This window comes from Ammospiza nelsoni, chromosome 7, assembly GCF_027579445.1.
Source record: "Ammospiza nelsoni isolate bAmmNel1 chromosome 7, bAmmNel1.pri, whole genome shotgun sequence".
In the NCBI taxonomy this organism is placed as follows: domain Eukaryota; kingdom Metazoa; phylum Chordata; class Aves; order Passeriformes; family Passerellidae; genus Ammospiza; species Ammospiza nelsoni.
In genome coordinates, this window is record NC_080639.1 from 37,915,182 (window position 1) to 37,934,343 (window position 19,162).

Genomic DNA, 19,162 nt, shown 5'->3' on the forward strand with positions numbered 1-19,162 from the left:
AATTCCCAGCACAGAAAGTCTGAAATTCCCAGCACAGAAAGGCTGAAATTCCCAGCACAGAAATCTGAAATTCTCATCAGGAGCCAGGGTTCCAGCACAGGGGCAGCCTCAGCTGCTCTGGGCACCCTGTGCCAGGCTTTGAGACTTTTTTTGCAAAGCCCAGGCTGCCATTCATGGTGTGGTTGCAACAAATTTAGAGCTTGTTGTGGGTTTGGGGTTTGGAGCAAGGCAATTAATTCAATTAATGAAGCAGAAGGGATGTTTGTGCTGTCACATTAATTGTGCCACAAAGTGATGTGGTTACATTGAGTGGGGAGCAGCACTGATGTAAATATTTTGGTAAATAGGTATGATGATAGCCCTTGATGATAATTTGGAGAATGTGAGAGGACAGTGTTATTGCAGGTGAATTCATATTTTCTGTATTTAATGTTTCTTTGGACAAACAGACCAAAAGTCTGTTAGGGAAAAACCTTGGTGTAAGCTGCTCATTTTTATCTGCTGCCTAAAATACTTGAAGGTGCTGAGGAACAAATTTTGTACCCCCCCGTGTTCACCATCATGTGCTCAGTTGGGCTGACCTGCAGCACTAAAAGCCAAATTATCTGGTGTGTCCATCCAAAACATTTTCATGTGTGTTTTAGCATAAATTCTTACACTGAGTAAGTTTACACCTCTTTGTAGTGAAGCCCTAGTATGCAAAATGAGCATCTGCCTGCACAAGCAGATTCATAATTCTGATGGTTTAGCAGAGGACATGATTATAGTTCAGAAAATAAATCATCTAGGAGCCTGTATCTGCCTTGTGTTGGCTCTTTGTAATCTTACTTGAGATTTACTAATTCAGTCCTTCCACTAGTAGCAGTTAACTGTTACCTGCAAGGACCTGGGCACTGTTATTTGAAGATGCTAATGCAAAAAATATCAAGAAAAAAAAAACAAAAAAACCCCAAAAAAACTCTATTATATATTATACATTTTATGTAATATATAATATATTATATATTTATGTTATATATATTATATATTATATATTATATATTATACATTATACATTATATATTATACATTATATATTATACATTGTATTATATATTATATATTATATATTATATATTATATATTATATATTATATATTATATATTATATATTATATATTATATATTATATATTATATATTATATATTATATATTATGAGGCTGCTAAAAGCTTTGGATGGTGCCATGCAGCAGGAAACTCACCTGATGTAAAATCTGATCGTTAATGATGTTAAAAGAGCCCCAACAGGTGCACAGATCTCACTTCATGGAAAATTAAAGATGCTCTTTCTGGTTTTCAGGCTATCTTGATATTAAGGAGAAATACTGAATTATCAAGGAATTATTCTTGTTGTCCAAAGGAAATGTTTCCATCTGTTCTCTGCAACTGAGCAGGAGATAAATAGGCATTTTCTGTGCTCTGGTGCCATTTGCAGAATGGCTTCATTTTGTCTTTATGCTCAAAACCACATTTTGCTGGCATTCCCTGAGACTTTGGTTGCTCAAATGAAGGTCCTGCTCCTCACACTTGCTGATCACATTTATCCAAAGAGGGGGCAAAAGTAGAATTCCAGTTTGAGGTTATGTTAGGTCCCAGTTTTGTTTGTGTTTGGTGGCCGCTTTTGCACATTCACACATTCCAACAAAGCAGATTGAAGTTTTCTCCCCTGGCCCAGCACTGCCGTCCCTTGAAAGGTGCTTCTAAAATCCCACCAGGTTCTTTGTGTAGGGAATTACTTTCAGCCTTGAACTTTTTCAAGCTGATGGGATCATTCAGATCCTTTACATTGGGCTTGGTTTGGATCTGCTCAAAAAACAGAGCCCAAAAATACTGAAATATGTGAGAGGCTGATTGGAGGAGCAGCAGCTCACAGGGGTCGTAAGGTGAGGAAGAAGTTTCAGGGTGAAGCCATGTCCAGATGTTGTATTTCTGTTTTCTGGTGTGGAAAACTGCTCCCAGTACAGATCCCAATACTTGGGTGACATTCCCAGTGCCAACCTGGCATTCCTGCCCCTCAGGGTCCTGGCAAATCACATCCAACTACCTGAACCTGGCATGTCCAACACCACGTTTATCCTAAAGCCATTAAAAAACTTCCAAAATTCAATAGTGAAACTAAAATTATAAGTATGTCATTTAAATAGAAATATGTAATATCACATAATAGAAAACATAAAATTTAAAGTGTCAAAATATAGTAATATATATAAAACAAAATAAAAGTTGTAAACCAAAAACTAATCCTTCTTCTTCACCTTCTTCATAGGTTTAAATAATATTATATTATTAAATAATAAAATCCACATTACAAACCACAATTAATAATTATTAAGCTAAAATAAAAATATTTTAAGTATAATTCCTTAATTAAATTATTTATCCTTAAAAAGTCTTATAAAAAATACAACTCCATTTTTTAGTTTGTCAACATAAAATACTCTAGAACTCACAGTTTATAAAACTGTAATATAAATAAAAACTAATAAACATCTACATCCAAACAAAAGATACAATCTCACACATTTAATCCCAACTCCAACAAAAAGAAAAAATAAAACTGAACATCAGTTCTGGAGGAATTTCAAGTTTTTCTCTCTGTCTCAGCCTCTCCTTGGGAGATGGAGTCTCTCATCTGGAAGCTCCCCTTAACCCCTTCCTGCCAGGCCTTTGAATTAGAGAAGTTTGCAGGTACAGGAGAGGAAACAAAAGCTTCAGGGGTCAGAAACTTCATTTTTTATTACACCTGAAGCCAGAGAGTGCAAAAAACAGGCTGAGAATGAAGGAACTGGGACACTTTAATTGTGGTTTCTGTGAAGGAGGAAAAATTCAGTCATTAAATTGACATTTTGCAGTTCCCTGTTCTTAGAGCCATACAAAATGGTAAAGCTGTAATGTTATTGCACTTACAATTTAATTATTATTGTTATTATAGTTATTAACCTAATATTTTAATTATTAAATTAATATTATTTAATTCTTAAGCTAACTTAAGCAAGGCATTTAAAATTGTTTCACTTCTTGTATATTAGAAGTTCCTTTAGCTTGAAGGGGGTATTTTTTGGTCATAGAGAAAACTTCATATAAAATAATGAAATAAAAAAGCAAATTTAGGTTTAACCAAGTTGTCTGTTGGCTTCTGAAAGTCTTGTTCTCAGATCCTTTTCCTCTGTGTGCTCTGCAGATGTGAAAATCCTTCAATTTACCTTTAAAAAACTGGAATTTAGTTATTCCTGTTGTTGATTTGCTGTCAAATACTGACACCTTTAAATCCTTGTTTTTACTGTGCTTTTCCCCAGTGACATTTAGTACATTTTTCATTAATAATATTTAATATTTCTCTTTGACCTTAGTGCTGTTGTTATACATATTTCTAAAAATCAGAGGAATATTTGGTTATTTAGTTCCATACCTTAAAACCAGACTTCATAAAATCTCTCAAAGCTTTCTGAAAACTCTTTCAATCCTGGGCTAAATTTTGATCGAATTTTGAGCTCTATTTCTGAATAAATAAGAGAGATATTTTTAAAATTATCAAATAGATTGAAATAGTAGGGCATTTTCATATAAATATAGACTCAGGAGTGATCCAGTGTGAATTAAATCAAACTCACAGGGGAACCATCCATTAACCTGAGCGAGAATAGAATCAGAATTCCAGAAACTGAATTCTGCTGTAGGAGCCCTGGGCCTGGGGATTATTCAGATAATTTCCTGATACTGTTATCAATGCATTGGGCAATTAGTTGTGCTAATTAGCAGCATCACTTTGGAGGGAGTGGAGTGACAAGGACAGAGCAGGCAGGGATGGAATTGGGATGGAATTCATTCATTGTGAAAATTCATTGTGAATTTTCTCAGCCTTTCCAGCTTCAGGATAATTTCAGTTGGAGCCTGAATCCAGAGCAGAGTCTCTTCTCCCTCCCATGGCAGCATCTGCCCTGCAGGAGAGTTTAAAATAATGAAAATTTGCCAGTTATGGAGATTTGTGCCAAGAATTTTGAAGTAAAAAGTAACAGAGTTTAGAGAAGTTTATGTTATTTTCTTTGGGGAGGATTTAATTTTAAACAATGGCATAATGTCATGTCTAAAAGAAGACACTTTATTATCTGATGATAAAGTGTCATGAGGCAAAAATATAAACTGTTGGTGTGCTTGCTGCATGAAATTTCTTCTCTCCTAATGAGTTTGGAGTTCTGGAAGTCCAGGTATCCTTTTCTTCTCCTCCTGCTGTGGGTGTGTTCATGCAGGTCTTGGTGTGTCACAGACACATTTTATGAAAATCCTTTTGCTAGGATCTTTTCTCCTGAGAAGCTGGGAGGCCTCAGGAACAAAATGCAAACAATGGTTATCTGCTGCTGTGGGATGCAACAGGTGCATCTGGGATTGGTCTCGTGTGGTTGTTTCTGATTAATGGCCAATCACAGTCAGCTGGCTCGGACTCTGAGAGTCACAAGATTTTATTATCATTCCATTCCTTTCTATTCCTTGCAAGCCTTCTGAAGAAATCCTTTTTTCTATTCTTTCAGTATAGTTTTAATATAATATATATAATGAAATAATAAATCAGCCTTCTGAAACATGGAATCAACATTCTCATCTCTCCCCTCATCCTGGTACCCCTGTGAACACACCACACTGGTGGAGTTGTGTACCTTGTGGAGAAATGGGGAAAGTTCTGATCTTGGGGTCAACACAAATGAATTTATATGAAATACTCTGAGGTAGGAGATAGAAATTAAGATATTTTGGTGGGTTGAGTTCACTTTTCCTGTGGAGGAAGTGTTCCCTTGATGCCTCAGGTTTGGCTTTTCTATTTTTCAGGTTCTGAGCTGCTTTAGTGTAAAAGGGATAATGTTTAAGGGATGCTGAGCTCTGTGCACAGAGCAGGGAGACAAAACAATTCCTGCTCCAGCTGGGCACCAAGGACAAATGAGCCAAATCTCAGCCCAGGAGCACAAACCCCGTGGGCTGCAGAGAGAAAAACAAGCAGGGTGGGACTGCAGGGGCTAAAGCTGCAATGGGACAATGAACTGCAAGGTGCAAATGGAGCAGAGCTGATCCCAGGGACAGACCCCGGCAGCGCTCGTGCATTTTGGGGCCATTTTGGTTCATCTTGGGTGCAGCCCTGGCTGGGCTCTGGTGCTGCCCAAGGTGGATCCATGGAGGAGATGCTGTGAGTGAATCCCTGCTTTATTCTGGGGCTCTGCCCAGCCCCTGCTCCAGGGCAGCCTGGACAAGGTGTCACCACCAGCAGTGTGTGACAGGAGCAGCAGGAGGAAAGAGTGGACACTGGGCTGGAGACAAATGTGACAACTGTTTCCCCTGTTTGGGTTGTTTTACCAAACATCTTCACTTTTTGGTGGATATTTCTATTTCCTATGATAAGGCTGAGGTAGAAACTCCTAAAGAGAGAACCTGAGCACCCTGACCCATGGAAGGTGGCCCTGGGGAAGGGGATGGGGCTGGATGGGATTTCAGTTCCCTTCCAACCCAAACACTCTGTGGTTAAAAAAATCAATTATTTGTAATATGGAGTAGTAACAACCGATTTTTTACCAACTCATTGTTTTGTACTTTTAGCAACATAGGAGAAATAAGAGGAAAGACAAATTGGCATTATACAGACCTCAAATTCTTTGTTTATCTTCTCAGTTCTCATCAGTTTCTTGGTTATCTCTATATTAAATTAAAGATCAGTGAAGGAGAAAAGTTGATTACATTTCCATTGTGAGCCAGAGAACAGCTGTGCTTGTACACCAGGTATGCACAGGGGCTGAGGGAAACAAATCAAGTTTTCAAAGTGCTGTGATACAGATGAATGAAAATAATTTGTAAATTATTCATCAGATTTAATTCTTAGATGTTTTGAGAAAACCAGAATAAATGGGGACGTGTGATTGTTGGAGAGACCTTTATTCTCCAGCCTTTACAAGTTTAAATCTTGAGTAGAAACTCCATCAAGGTGTGGAGAATGTCCAAACTGCAGGGAGAGGTATCAGCTACTCAGGATTTATAGGATTGAAATATTGACTCAACTGACGTCTGATTTTTTCCTCTTGCAAATTAAAACTCCTTTTTTAAAATTTTTTACCCGTAACTGGAGACACAAAAAAATAGATAATATCCCTTCTTACACCTTGTGGGCTCAAAGCAACAACCACTCAAATGACAGCATTGCCAAACCTCGGGAAAACGTTCCTTATATCTATATATCACATTTGGAAAATAAACATGTCAGTACCTTAGCCTTATGTATATATCACATACATAAAGGAAATACAGCAGTGTGTTATATTTATAACAATGGAGCACAGAATTCAGAGAAATGTGATAGTTTGTTGGCCTTCCAGCTGATTCTGAATTAACTTCTCAGCAAGACCTGCCTGGTTTTGGGTGTTTCTTTGAGCTCTCCTGTTGTTCACGTGGTCCATGGCGTTGTTAGGCAGTTACAGTTCATTTTTGATGTTCTGTTCATCTGGCCAACTTGTTGTCATACACGAGCCCAGGAAAGGCCATATGTTCCTGCAAAGGTAGCCTTGGAAGGTGGGATAGCTGCTTCTCCTTTTCCTTCTGCCATCTGTTCTGCTTTAACTTCGTTTTCTCCACATACCATGTCAAGCAAATACTCACATAATAGATGGGAATTCTAATCAGCATGGAAGCAGGATTATTGTTGCCAACAATAGTCAGGTATTCAGATTTTTTAGGCATTTCTCTTGCTCTTTGGCATTGTAACAGTTAAAATTTAGAATTAAAAAGCTGTAAATAAATAAACATTATTTTGATTTTAATCACAAATACACTGAGATGTTCCCATGAACGCAGAAGAGATTTTCAGAAATGAAAAGAGCAAACATCCTGGATTTCCCCAAGTGCCTGCTGCTCTTTCCTTTTGGAGTTTCTCCTTGCTGTCCATGTGCCACCCCTGGCTGCTCCAGCCCAAGCATTCCTGCAGCCACGGGGATTAGGGCAGGATCTGGGTTAAGGCTAATCCAGAGAAATACACAAATCCTGGCCTGATCCAGGAGGGACTCAGGGAGCAGAGCCATGAGTTGTGCCCTCTGACAGAGTGAGGGACTGCACCTCAGGAATTCCCTCCTCAGGAACTCCCTAAAACTCCAGGAAAATTGAGGAAAAATCTGAGTTTTCTGGCTTTGTGCTGAGCAGACAGCAGAGCCCTGATTTAAGCCAGATCTGACTTGAGTCTGAATTAGGAAAACCTGAAAATCCTGTGCTGACTCCAAGCATAATCATCTATATAAAGTGTATTTTCACCCACTTTTTATGCTGCTTATAGGAATAAAATTAAATACAAGGCCATGCATAGACCAACATCATGATTTGCCATCACTCCTTCAAGTCACAGAATTCTGTTTAGTTTAGAGAAAAAATCTACAAGGCATTTGGGGGGAAAAAAAAGTCTACAAGTCTGTAACCTACTTTCAATGGCTCTAAACTACTTTGGGGGTTGTTATATTAATTTATAGAAATGTCCATGTGTGTGAGTGTATATAAAAAGGGATGTGTGTATAAATAAACAAAACTGGGCGTCTATTTGCTATTTTAGTTCTTGGAAAATTTGTGGTGGATCTTCTCAAGAAAATCTCTTTTTAAAGTCCTTTTCTCCATTCTCCAGCTGTGTGGGCTCTGTTTTTACAGCCCTAAATTCTCTACAAGTGTAAAGCAGGGGAGGATAGAGCCAGCCCTGCACCCTGCGCAGACTGTGGGGAATTCTTCTGGTTCTGTTTGGGCAGTGAAGTCAGAGATCCTTCCAGAGGGAATTTAGGAACAATTTCCCTTTCTGCAAATCCCCCTTTAACACAACATATATTTTATTGCAGGAAGAAGAGGCTTTATCACAACAAAACGGGCAAAAACCACAAAGACTTGAAGAAACAGCACTTCTCTAATTCTTCCCAAAAGTTCCCAGAAGCACCAAATCCTAAAGGATTACACCCACCAGTCTTCCTGATTTCAGGTGGGTGAGTTCTCTCTTTGCTTTTCTTTCTAAAGTTGGGGATTCCCATTCCCCAGAGAGTCCAAGGCTGGGCTGGACAGGGCTTGGAGCAGCCTGGGGCAGTGGAAGGTGTGGGATGGGATTTCTGTCCCTTCCTGTTGTTATTGTAGTCTTAGAGGGTGTGGGATTTTAGAGGAGTTGGTTATATATATATATAATATATATAGTTTATATATAGTTAATATAGATATATATTATATGTTATAATATATATATAATTATACATATATATAGAATTATATATATAATAGTTAATATAGGTATATATAATATATAGTTAATATAGGTTATTATTTAACTAATAAATAGTTAATAGTTAATATAATTACCTATATTAACTATTATAACTATTATAGTTATAGTATATACTTATATTAACTATTATATATATATATGTATATAATAGTTCATAACTTTCTAGTTCAATGAACAGTTGGTACATGGTGTATTTTGGTTTTTTAACTTATTACTTGTACTTATTTTTACTGCATTGTGGATATTTTTATTCCATATAATGGAATAAAATGGGTTCCATGTATATTCCATATAATGGGGTTTTGTTACTTTTGTACACATATATATATATATGTGTGTATATATAAACATATATATTATATTATATTATATTATATTATATTATATTATATTATATTATATTATATTATATTATATTATATTATATTATATTATATTATATTATATCATATTATATAATATTATATTATATGTTATATATTATATGTTATATATATATTTTATATTATATATTATATATTATATATAAATATATATAAATATATACACATATCTATACTTCTCGTACAACTCCTAAACTCTTAGCTTACTTTGCAATTACAATTACTATAATTGTCTATACAGCCACACCCCTACATTACAAACCCTTCACCATCTTACCAATAGCTTCTCACTTAAGGTGTATTTTTTTCTTACAACTATAGAAATAGAAGTTTATTATTTTTCTGCTTCATGTCTGTGTATTGTATTTTTACATCAATCTAAGGTTGTAGATCAAACTCTTCAGTGTCTCTGGAAGTTTCTGTTTTTCTGATGCCAACACATTCCCACCCAAACCAGTCTGGGGTTCTCTGATTTCTCTGAAATGAAAGACAATGCAATTAATAAATATAATTTTGTGTGACTTTTTCCCTTAACAAAAAAATAACAAACACTGTAAAGAAAATCAGGCAGAACTGGATGCTCCCAAACAAAAGCTGCTGCTGTTATTTTCCAGCATGGAGCTCGTGGCTCTAATTTGGAATTAACTGGTTGGGAGGAGAGGTTTTCAGTTATGCCACAGAGTAAATGAGAAAAATAACACAAGAAACAGCCAATAATCAAGTTGTTTGATTTAGAAGAAATGCATTTAAAACCCAGCTAAAGTAAAAAGAGAACTGGCTGACTGCCACCCTCTTTTTTACTCATTTATGACAGCACACAATTAAAAAGTTCAGTTTGTTCCTCTTACAACAATAACAGATTTTGGTATTTTTTATGTTTACTCAAAAAAAGTATCTTTAATTTTAGATCCTCCAAATACTGTAGTTGTAAGAATATTGTTTGTATCTGGAGAGATTAGATGGGGACAGGATTTTTTTAATCTGGTAGCACAGATTTGTTATGTAAATAGGAAGCTCACAAAGGAAGGAGACAGCAAAAGGCTCTGAAAAAACAGATGTGTCTCCCCCAGAAATAAAGCCACCGCTGGATTCCTGCAACTTTTTGGGAAGTTTATTGTTAGTGATGTGCATGGAATCAAAAAAAACCCCCAAATTCTGTAGTCACTGTGTAAGTCCATTTCCATACCCTCAGTACAGATCATTTTATCATTAATTTATTGTTGCTATTTAATTTTGATAAGTTCAAAATCAGAATATTCATGTCAGTGAATTCTCCTGATGCCTTGCTGTGGATTTCTCGAGCTCCTTTCCCTGCTGCTCCTCCAGCCCTTAGCACTGGCCATGTGACCCAGATTTTTTAAGCCCTGCTATGACTTTAGGTTTTATTCTTGGGCTCTTTCATCCATCTCTTGGAATTGTTTCCAGTAAATTAGAGTTTTACAGTGCTTGCTGTGATTAGCATTCTGTGCTCATGGGGAATTCTTCATAAAAATGTCTCTGATCAATACCTTTCAATGTGTTTAAACATTAATGTATAATTTTATATGAAGCATGTTACATCCATAGTGGAATTATGATCTAAAATACATTTTTATGCAAATTCTTTAATGGTAGGCTATACCATCTTTCTATCTGTTTTTGTTACTGTGAAGATAAATTATAATTATATGAATAACCTGCATAAAATGGTTGTGTTTTGAAATACTTCCATTCAGTAATATCTCTATATTCAATAATATCTGTGGACTGAATGTTCCTTGTTAATACAGGGTATTAAAAACAGGTAAGCCCTCTACAGAGCCTAAACATTGATGTTTTCTAGTGCCCCAATGCTTAAGAAAATCTAAAAATATCTTCATAATTTATAGGGTGTCATTTATGAAGTCATATTGGTTGGGGAAGGACTTTACAGAGTTAATCATTTTTATTTTAAGTAGTTTGCATGTGGAAAAAACCCATTCCTGAAAGGCTCTGCCAGGTTGGCAAATGCAGTTTGAGACAACCAAGAATCTTTAATGCCCATTTTTACAAAATGCTGGGCCCTAATTTGCACTGAAATTGGGAAGATAATTGTTTCACTTTCCAATTTTTGTTTTGTTCAATTTTTGGTTTTCAATTGAAAACTCAGTTAAACTGGGGATACTGGTGAAATCAGTGAAGCCAAACGGCAGGTTTTTCTTCTCAACTTCGTTAAGATATTTAAATAATCATGGGAAATGCTATATTTAGTTTAATAGCCAGTGCACTTTGTGACTTGTGCTGTCCCAAACCTCAGATTGTATCCAGGCAGGAATGCTTGGCTCCTCCCCTGGGCACAGCATCTCCCAGTGGGATGATGGAATTGGATCAGCCATGCAGGGACACTCACTGGCCATGGACAGAAGATAATTAATAATTAATGGATCATTAACAGAAGATAATTAATAATTAATGGCCCGTGAACAGCAGAGATCTCCTGGAGGGAGGATTGGCTGTGGAAGAGATAAAGAAAACTGCCCCATGAACAGAACTGCCCCACCTCTAACAAAAATAGAATACACATCTCCAACCTAAGACAAGCTTCTACCTCACCAAGGCCTTTTGCAGCATCACAGCTCCAAAACTCAGCTTTTTGTCTCTAGCTGGAAGTTTTTGTGTGGATCAGTTCAACTCAAAAGGCATCTTCAGTTTCAGTCAAAGCCATTCCTTAGAAACAAACCTTGCTTTGTTTATGCTACAAAGCAATTGTGTAGGGGCTTACAAAGCAATCAGGACAAGCGGAATTAGAACCTCTGGCTCATTGTTTTAATTGGAGCCCTGTGATTATCTCAGCAGATGTAAGTGGGGTGCAGGAGCTCCTCACATGAGGGGTGGAGGGAGGCAAGGAGCTGGCCCCAATGGACACAGCCCATCATCGAGAGCACCACAGGAGTGTCTAGGGCAGAGCTCAAAGTGCAGCAGCAATTCTGAAAAGCCTAAAAGATCTCCAGGATAACTTGAAGCAAGGTCATGAGAAGCAATGTAGGTGAGTATTCTAAGGAAGCTTTGGAATTTTTGGTTTTTTGGTAGCTCTGCACTGTGGCAGCGAAATTCCAAGACAAAATATTTGAGGCAGCATTAAAAAAAAAAAACAACAAACAGAAGATCAGCCATCTTCAACATTTTATGGTGCTGAAGTAGAAAAGTAGACAGCTCAGCAGTTCATGCCTTGGTGGAAGGTAGACAGTGCACCCAAACATGGACTTTTAGATAAGAGAACAAAAAAAAACCTTTCCTGACCTCAATTTAAGAGGTTGTATCCAGCCAGCATGTGAGGCACAGCATTTTAATGGGGATAAACCACCATTTTGTGCTGCTGTGATTCAGATGGAGCATTAGTCATAATTGGGAGTAAGGTATTTTGACATACTCAAACGATAGAACTCCAGTTCTCTGTTGGAAAATCTGCAGCACCATTCCTGCCCTGGGTGCTGGTGGAGGAGCCAAGTGGAGCTGCCTGAGGTGGAGCCAGACCTCTCCAGCACAACATCAAATCAAATGCTCTCATTCTTCTGGATTTTCCTGATCAAAACACAAGGTTACACCATGTCAACAACCAGCAGATGGGAAAAAGAACGTCCTAGGAAGCTCAGAGAACACGCTTGGAAACGGAGCTATAAATACCAGGCTAATTCCATAGCTTTAAGATTTCTCCAAAGCTTTTTTAAATCCCTCCAGAAAAGGCTGAAGAGATCCCTAATCTGAAGTGGCCCAGTTGAAGGAATGTGTGTGGTTTTATTTTTAAATGAAGTTACATCTACAACAGTGTTGGGCATCTTAGTGAGTCACTGTGCAATATTTGTTGGATCAAAATAAGGATTTTAGACACATTTTCATTCTTACCAGGAGTTTTTTCTTCAGAGGAAATGTGGAATTCTGTCTGATTCCATCTGAACTGATGCATGCAGCATTCCCACAGGATCCCTGATGGTCACAACTCATTTAGAATCCCTTTTTTGAGAGCTGTCCCTGATTAGGGAGAGCTGACACAAGAGCTCCTAAAATTCCTTGGTGGAAATTTATGTCAATCTCTTCTTCCCTGTGAGGGTGGCGAGGCCCTGGCACAGAATTCCTAAAGAAGTTGTGGATTCCTCATCCCTGGAAGTGTCCAAGGCCAGGTAGTGGAAGGTGCCCATGGGACACCTGGATGAGCTTTAAGGTCCTTCCAACCATTCTGGGATTCTCCTTCCATTGAAATCTCTTCATTCTTTAAAAATATCCCAGATTTTCTTGGTGCGTCTTTGCTTTTGGTGAGATCAAAGGCAGGAGGAGTTTTGCAATACTGAAACTACCCCTATAATTTAAAAAAACCCAAAACTATAAAATAATATTAAAAATATTTAAATATTTATTTATTTATTTTAAAATAAATTTTGATGCTTATTTATTAAATCATAAGAAATAAATGTCGTTTACATTGGTATTAGCCAGAGGAATGCAAAGCAGAGCAAGCAGCTCGTGCCAGATTTAGAAATCAGGGCTCTTAAAAAACAGCTGAAAGGGTTGGGTTTGTTTATTGTAGGAAAAAAGGGAACACTGTAGGATGGGCAGAAAAAAGAGATAAGAGGGTTTTATCAAAGCACTGGTGGGGGTTGCTCTGTAGATTAAAAAAAACCCAAAATCTAAAAAGCAAGTTCAGGTTGCACCAAGTGTAATTTGGGAGAGACAGAAAGAGAAAACAGGCCAAGGGTTTTTTGTTTTACCTCATATCTGACTGCAAATGTGGATGGAAAATTGGGATATTTTACCTATCAGTGTCAGGAAACTTCAAAAAACACACAAAGAAGGAGCTCCCTGAGAAAATGTCAGGAATTTTGACCTCCCCCACTGGCCATAGGCTGAGCATTTTGCTCTCCTGGGATCCCTCTTCATTCACATCCTGAGTTTAATTTTCACCTTAATTTTGGGATTCAGTTGTCTCATTTCCCTGCAAACCTTTCCCATCCACCTTTTCCTTTCAGTTGCAGGTGTGCAGTAAAAATGAACCAAAGGACCTTTGTTTTCTTAAATAAAATGCTTTGAAAAGCTTTTATTTCAAACAGAGGGAAATTTGGGTTCAGCAGCCTTTGGAAGTTGGAGTCCAGAAGCTGCTGCAGATGAACGTGAGGAATAAATACCTGCAGCAGCAAAGTGAAATATGTTGTGATGGAGAGCTGCCCGAGTGCTTCTTTGCCCACATTTCCCCAATAATTCACTTTTTGGAGCAGAACATCCTCAATATCTGCGTGAGGCAATTCCAGAGCTGGTTTGGGGCCCTGTCAGAGAATGAAGAACTGTTTGAGTTGCGAGCTGGGATATAGATTGTCCTTAGCTGGGATGAAGCAATGCCTTTGCCAGGCTCTTATCTTTTCTTGGAGCTTTGTTCTCCACTCTTGGATGTGCTGCATCCTTACAGGCCACATGGTTTTAATTGCTGGGTGCCTTACTCTCATTTTTCTTTCCCCTGCTTTGATGAGCTGGTGGAATTCTCCTACTCTTGACTGTGATTCACCCTTTTGTTCAGCTCCTTCAGACATTTTCTGTCTGCTTTGGGGGTATTGCTCATGCAGGAAAATCAGATTTTTCAGAGCAAAGCCAGGGATTCCTGGCAGGGCAGAGCTGAGCATCACCAGCAGGTACCACCTTGCTGAGCATGAAAAATACATGTATCATGTTTGGATAACTAACACAAATAAATATGCATATAAATATATAAATATATATAAAATAAATGTATCGTGTTTGGATAAATAACATCAATAAATATACATATAAATATATTTATATATAAAATAAATGTATCATGTTTGGATAAATAACATCAATAAATATACATATAAACATATAAATATATAAATATATATAATAAATGTATCATGTTTGGATAAATAACATCAATAAATATACATATAAATAGATGTATATATAAAATAAATATACCATGTTTGGATAAATAACATCAATAAATATACATGTAGATATATGTATATATAAAATAAATGTGTCATGTTTGGATATATATGAAATATATGTATATATCAAATATATGTATATATCAAATATATGTATATATTAAATATATGTATATATAAAATAAATGTATGATGTTTGGATAAATAACATCAATAAATATACATATAAATATATTTATACATAAAATAAATGTATGATGTTTGGATAAATAACATCAATAAATATACATATAAACATATAAATATATATAATAAATGTATGATGTTTGGATAAATAACATCAATAAATATACATATAAATAGATGTATATATAAAATAAATATATCATGTTTGGATATATATGAAATATATGTATATATCAAATATATGTATATATTAAATATATGTATATATAAAATAAATGTATGATGTTTGGATAAATAACATCAATAAATATACATATAAATATATGTATATATAGAATAAATGTGTCGTGTTTGGATAAATAACACAAATATATACACATAAATATATGTATATGTAGAATAAATGTATGATGTTTGGATAAATAACATCAATAACTATACATATAAATATATAAATATATATAAAATAAATGTGTCATGTTTGGATAAATAACATCAATAAATATACATATAAATATATGTATATATAGACTAAATGTGTCGTATTTGGATAAATAACACAAATATATACACATAAATATATGTATGTATCAAATAAATATATCATGTTTGGATATATAAAATATATATGTATATATATGTATATGTATAAAATAAATGTATCATATTTGGATATATATAAAATATATATGTGTATATATATATATAAAATAAATGTATCATGTTTGGATATATAAAATATATATGTATATGTATATGTATATGTATATGTATATGTATATGTATATGTATAAAATAAATGCATCCTATTTGGATATATATAAAATATATATGTATATATATATATATATATATATAAAATAAATGTATCATGTTTGGCAAATCCCTTCCAAGGAATGTTTCACCAGCCCTGCTCTGAAGCAGGGACTCCACCCCTCACTTCATTGGCCAAGGGAATTGATCCTTATTAAGGTGATGGTGTGAACACATCTGATCATTGTTATGTGAGAATTCGTCCCCAAAATCCACAGGCACCAACTTTGAGGCACTTTGCTCCTTTTAGTGGGCTAAAAATACCTTGGCTTGCTGAAAAGTAACTCTGAGTGAAGGGCTTGGGGCAGCCAGACACTCCTGAAGCACAAAATTTTATTTAAAAGTAGGCAACAACGTTGATCATTTGTGTTGCCAAAATTCAGATTAAATAGAGTAAGGCTGATTTTGTAAAAAGAAATCATCCACTGGCAGTTTATTAAATATTAGGTTCTATTTTCCATGCTGTGATGTTTGATAGAAATGAAATGTGTACAAAACAAGAAGTGGAAATAGTTACTCCATCATTTATCCTAAGAAACCTTTTCTAAGTGTTTATAAATATGAAGAAATAATTAAGAGTCATTTAATATTGGAATCTTAATGTCCTTAGTGGGGTGTGTTGCTCACTATTCTTATTTTGTGTTTTAACTGATTCTTTTCCAGCTTGGAGTGAACAAGATGAACAGAGCCACCTTCAATCTAATCCTTAATGAGGAAAAAGGTCAGGATTTTTTATTTTCATCTCAATCCCCTGTCCTGCTCTTCATTAATACATTAAACATTATTTTCTATGGGCCTTAGTGGTTTCAAAGGTTTTAAATAGCAAAACAAAGGTGATGTTTGGATGGCAGGGTGAGCAAGAATGTTTTTAAATCAAATGGGAAATTCAGGAAAGAGCTGACTCAGAGCAGTGTGAGTAGAAAAAGGGGCTGGGGAAGGAAAGGTCATGTATACAAATCTTCATCAAGATAGATTAAAAAGTGATTAAACTCATAACTAATAAATCTCTGCTACAGCAAGAAGAAAACATTTGGCATTTAAAAGAATTAAAATCACTTTTTCTAAAAAAGAAATCCTTGAACTTTTGCATCCTTTTTTTATTTTTTTCTTAGAAAACAGAGAAAACTCTCTCATATAAAATAGTGAGGCCAAATTCTCCAAATACTTCTACATTCAATTAGTCAGTAATTATCTGCTGATGGAGAGATTAATCAGATTTTCAGGGTCCAGAGGCAGTCCAGACTCTCCAATATTATTCCATTTATGCCAGATAAGGCAGGAGGGTTTGCACTGAGGGGTCTGAAGAGCTGATTTTTATTGTTCCCATATATTTTTTAATACCTTAAGTGTGTTTTCATCAGGGAATTTGCTGAGCAGAGCTACGTAATTCAATAAACAGTTGAAAAAGGGGCACTTGGAGAAAAAATTCCAAGGGTCTAAAAATAGTACAGTCACATGATTACTACTTTGGCACAAAAGCATAATTTATGGGTTTAATTTGCAATCTTGCTACAGTTCTGACATTCTCCTGCACAGGAACTCGGGCTGAATAATTCAAATTATTGAAATATTGCTCCATCCTCAGCTTCAGGTGTCTGGCACAAAGGAGGTTGATGTTTTTTATTGAGACCTCTGCATTGAAAATATGGGAGGATGGGTTTCATTTTTGCCATTTATTGCTTCATTTTTGGTCTCAGAATTAATGGAGATTTGGGGCTATTCAAAAATTGTTATTCCAGCGCTCAGAGCCTTTTCCCAGATTTCCAAAAATCTTGAATTTTTTTTCCTGTTTTTTAATCTAATTGAATTTCCATGGTAATTTTTTAAGAGTTCTGTTCAAATATTTTTTTTTCCTTTTAAATTCAATCTTTATTTTCCCAAATTTCCATTTCCCTGGTAACCCCTTGAGTCAACAATGTACAGCAGAGCTGAACACTTACAAATAGTTATTTCCTCCTCAATTTCTGCATCAGTTTATTTGATATTTTCTGAACATTCTCTATCAAAGATTCCTGAAATTCATATAATCTTCATTATAAAAGCATTGCAGAACTGTGCTGAATAATATCAGCTTTTTGCAAGGCTGAAACTTGAGAATTGAAAGAAAATCCCTCATTTCTTTATCCAAATTCCCCTAAAATAAAGTGGATGTGAAGTTTCTCCATTCTCATTAACATATTCCTGATAATATTCCATTTAATGATATTCCCTAGGAAAGCTTGGGATAACAGTGACATCATTCTTAGCTGATTTTTGATGTACACCAAATATTAACCCTAATTTTGACAAAATCTGAGTGCTGCCATCGTGCTGACACAAAATAGGTCTGGGTCACATGCACAGTTCTGATCTATTCCCCTTGGAAAGAAAAAATTCCATGTGGTGAAAAGCCTGGAAGACCTTCCATGGGGTGAACTAATAAATATGTGATTAAATTATAAATAAATATTAATAAATCCATAGTGAACAGCCAGACATGAGTGTTAAAAACGAAATCCTTTTATTTTGTTCTCTTTTTTTGGCTTTTTTTGTGCAAAGCCTTTCAGGGGTCTCTGTATCTTTATCCATTCTTTCATTGGAGGTGACAGCCTCAGTTGCTCCCAGCTTTGGGAATTGCACAGAAAAATGGGTTAAAAGAAGATTTTAGGGAGAAGATTTTAGGGATTGGTGCTGTCCATGAAGGAATCCTGCTCCTCCCCAGCTCACCCATTGTCCATTGCCTTGGATGACTTTACTGGCACAATTAAATCCCCAAAATTCAGGATACTCTGATTCTTCCCTGGTGGGAAGGTGTCAGATTTTTATCTGATTATTGATATCATATTAATATTTGATTACTGATATCAGATTTATATCTGATTACTGATATCAGATTTATATCTGATCACTGATATCAAATTTCTGATCACTGATACCAGATTTCTATCTGATCACTTAACAGCACCCTGATCCAAAATGCTCCAAGGAAAGGGATTTGTGTGACATGCTCCTAAAGATCAGCTGGATTCCATGCAGATAAATCCGATTTTCTCCATGAAAATAATTTTCTTCTTGTTTTATTGTGTAATGTAGTGTTTATAGTGAAGTGACTCCTTTGTAGGCCTGGGAAAATGAATTTCCCATCCCTGGTGAACATCCAGGGGGCTCCTGGCTCTGGAGAACAGGGCCAGCAATTCCAAAGGCCTGGAATCCTCGTGGATTTTTTGTTCTTTATGGCTGTTTATGGAGTTTGTTGTTTATGAATTCACCCAGATGGCTGCCAGGGAATCATCAGGTTGGAAAAGGCTCCAAAGCTGAGTCCAGCCTGAGCCCGGTCCCCACCTTGTCACCAGCCCAGAGCACTCAGTGCCACCTCCAGGTGACCCTTGGGCTCCTCCAGGGAATTGTTTTATGGAGGGGTTAAATTCCCATCCTAAAAAACTCCACAGCATCAAGAGGGGTATAAAATAAGAGAATTTAAACCTTGTTATAGATAAAAACCTGCTTTAAAAGTTAGAAATAGCATCAGAGCTGGTTGGACTGTGAAGTGAGCTGGCACAGGGGCAATTTAAAATGCTC

The 19,162-nt window shown here is 36.0% G+C and overlaps 1 protein-coding gene across 1 annotated transcript in view; it reads left to right on the forward strand.

The window, feature by feature from the left end:
* The window catches only part of MBD5 (methyl-CpG binding domain protein 5), a 127,901-nt gene that overhangs the window by 64,555 nt on the left and 44,184 nt on the right, over window positions 1-19,162 (forward strand). Inside the window, exons 3-4 of the mRNA XM_059476220.1 lie at window positions 7,883-8,019; window positions 16,268-16,325. The gene's annotated coding sequence lies outside the window, so the exon portion shown is untranslated. The remainder of the gene's footprint in view (window positions 1-7,882; window positions 8,020-16,267; window positions 16,326-19,162) is intronic.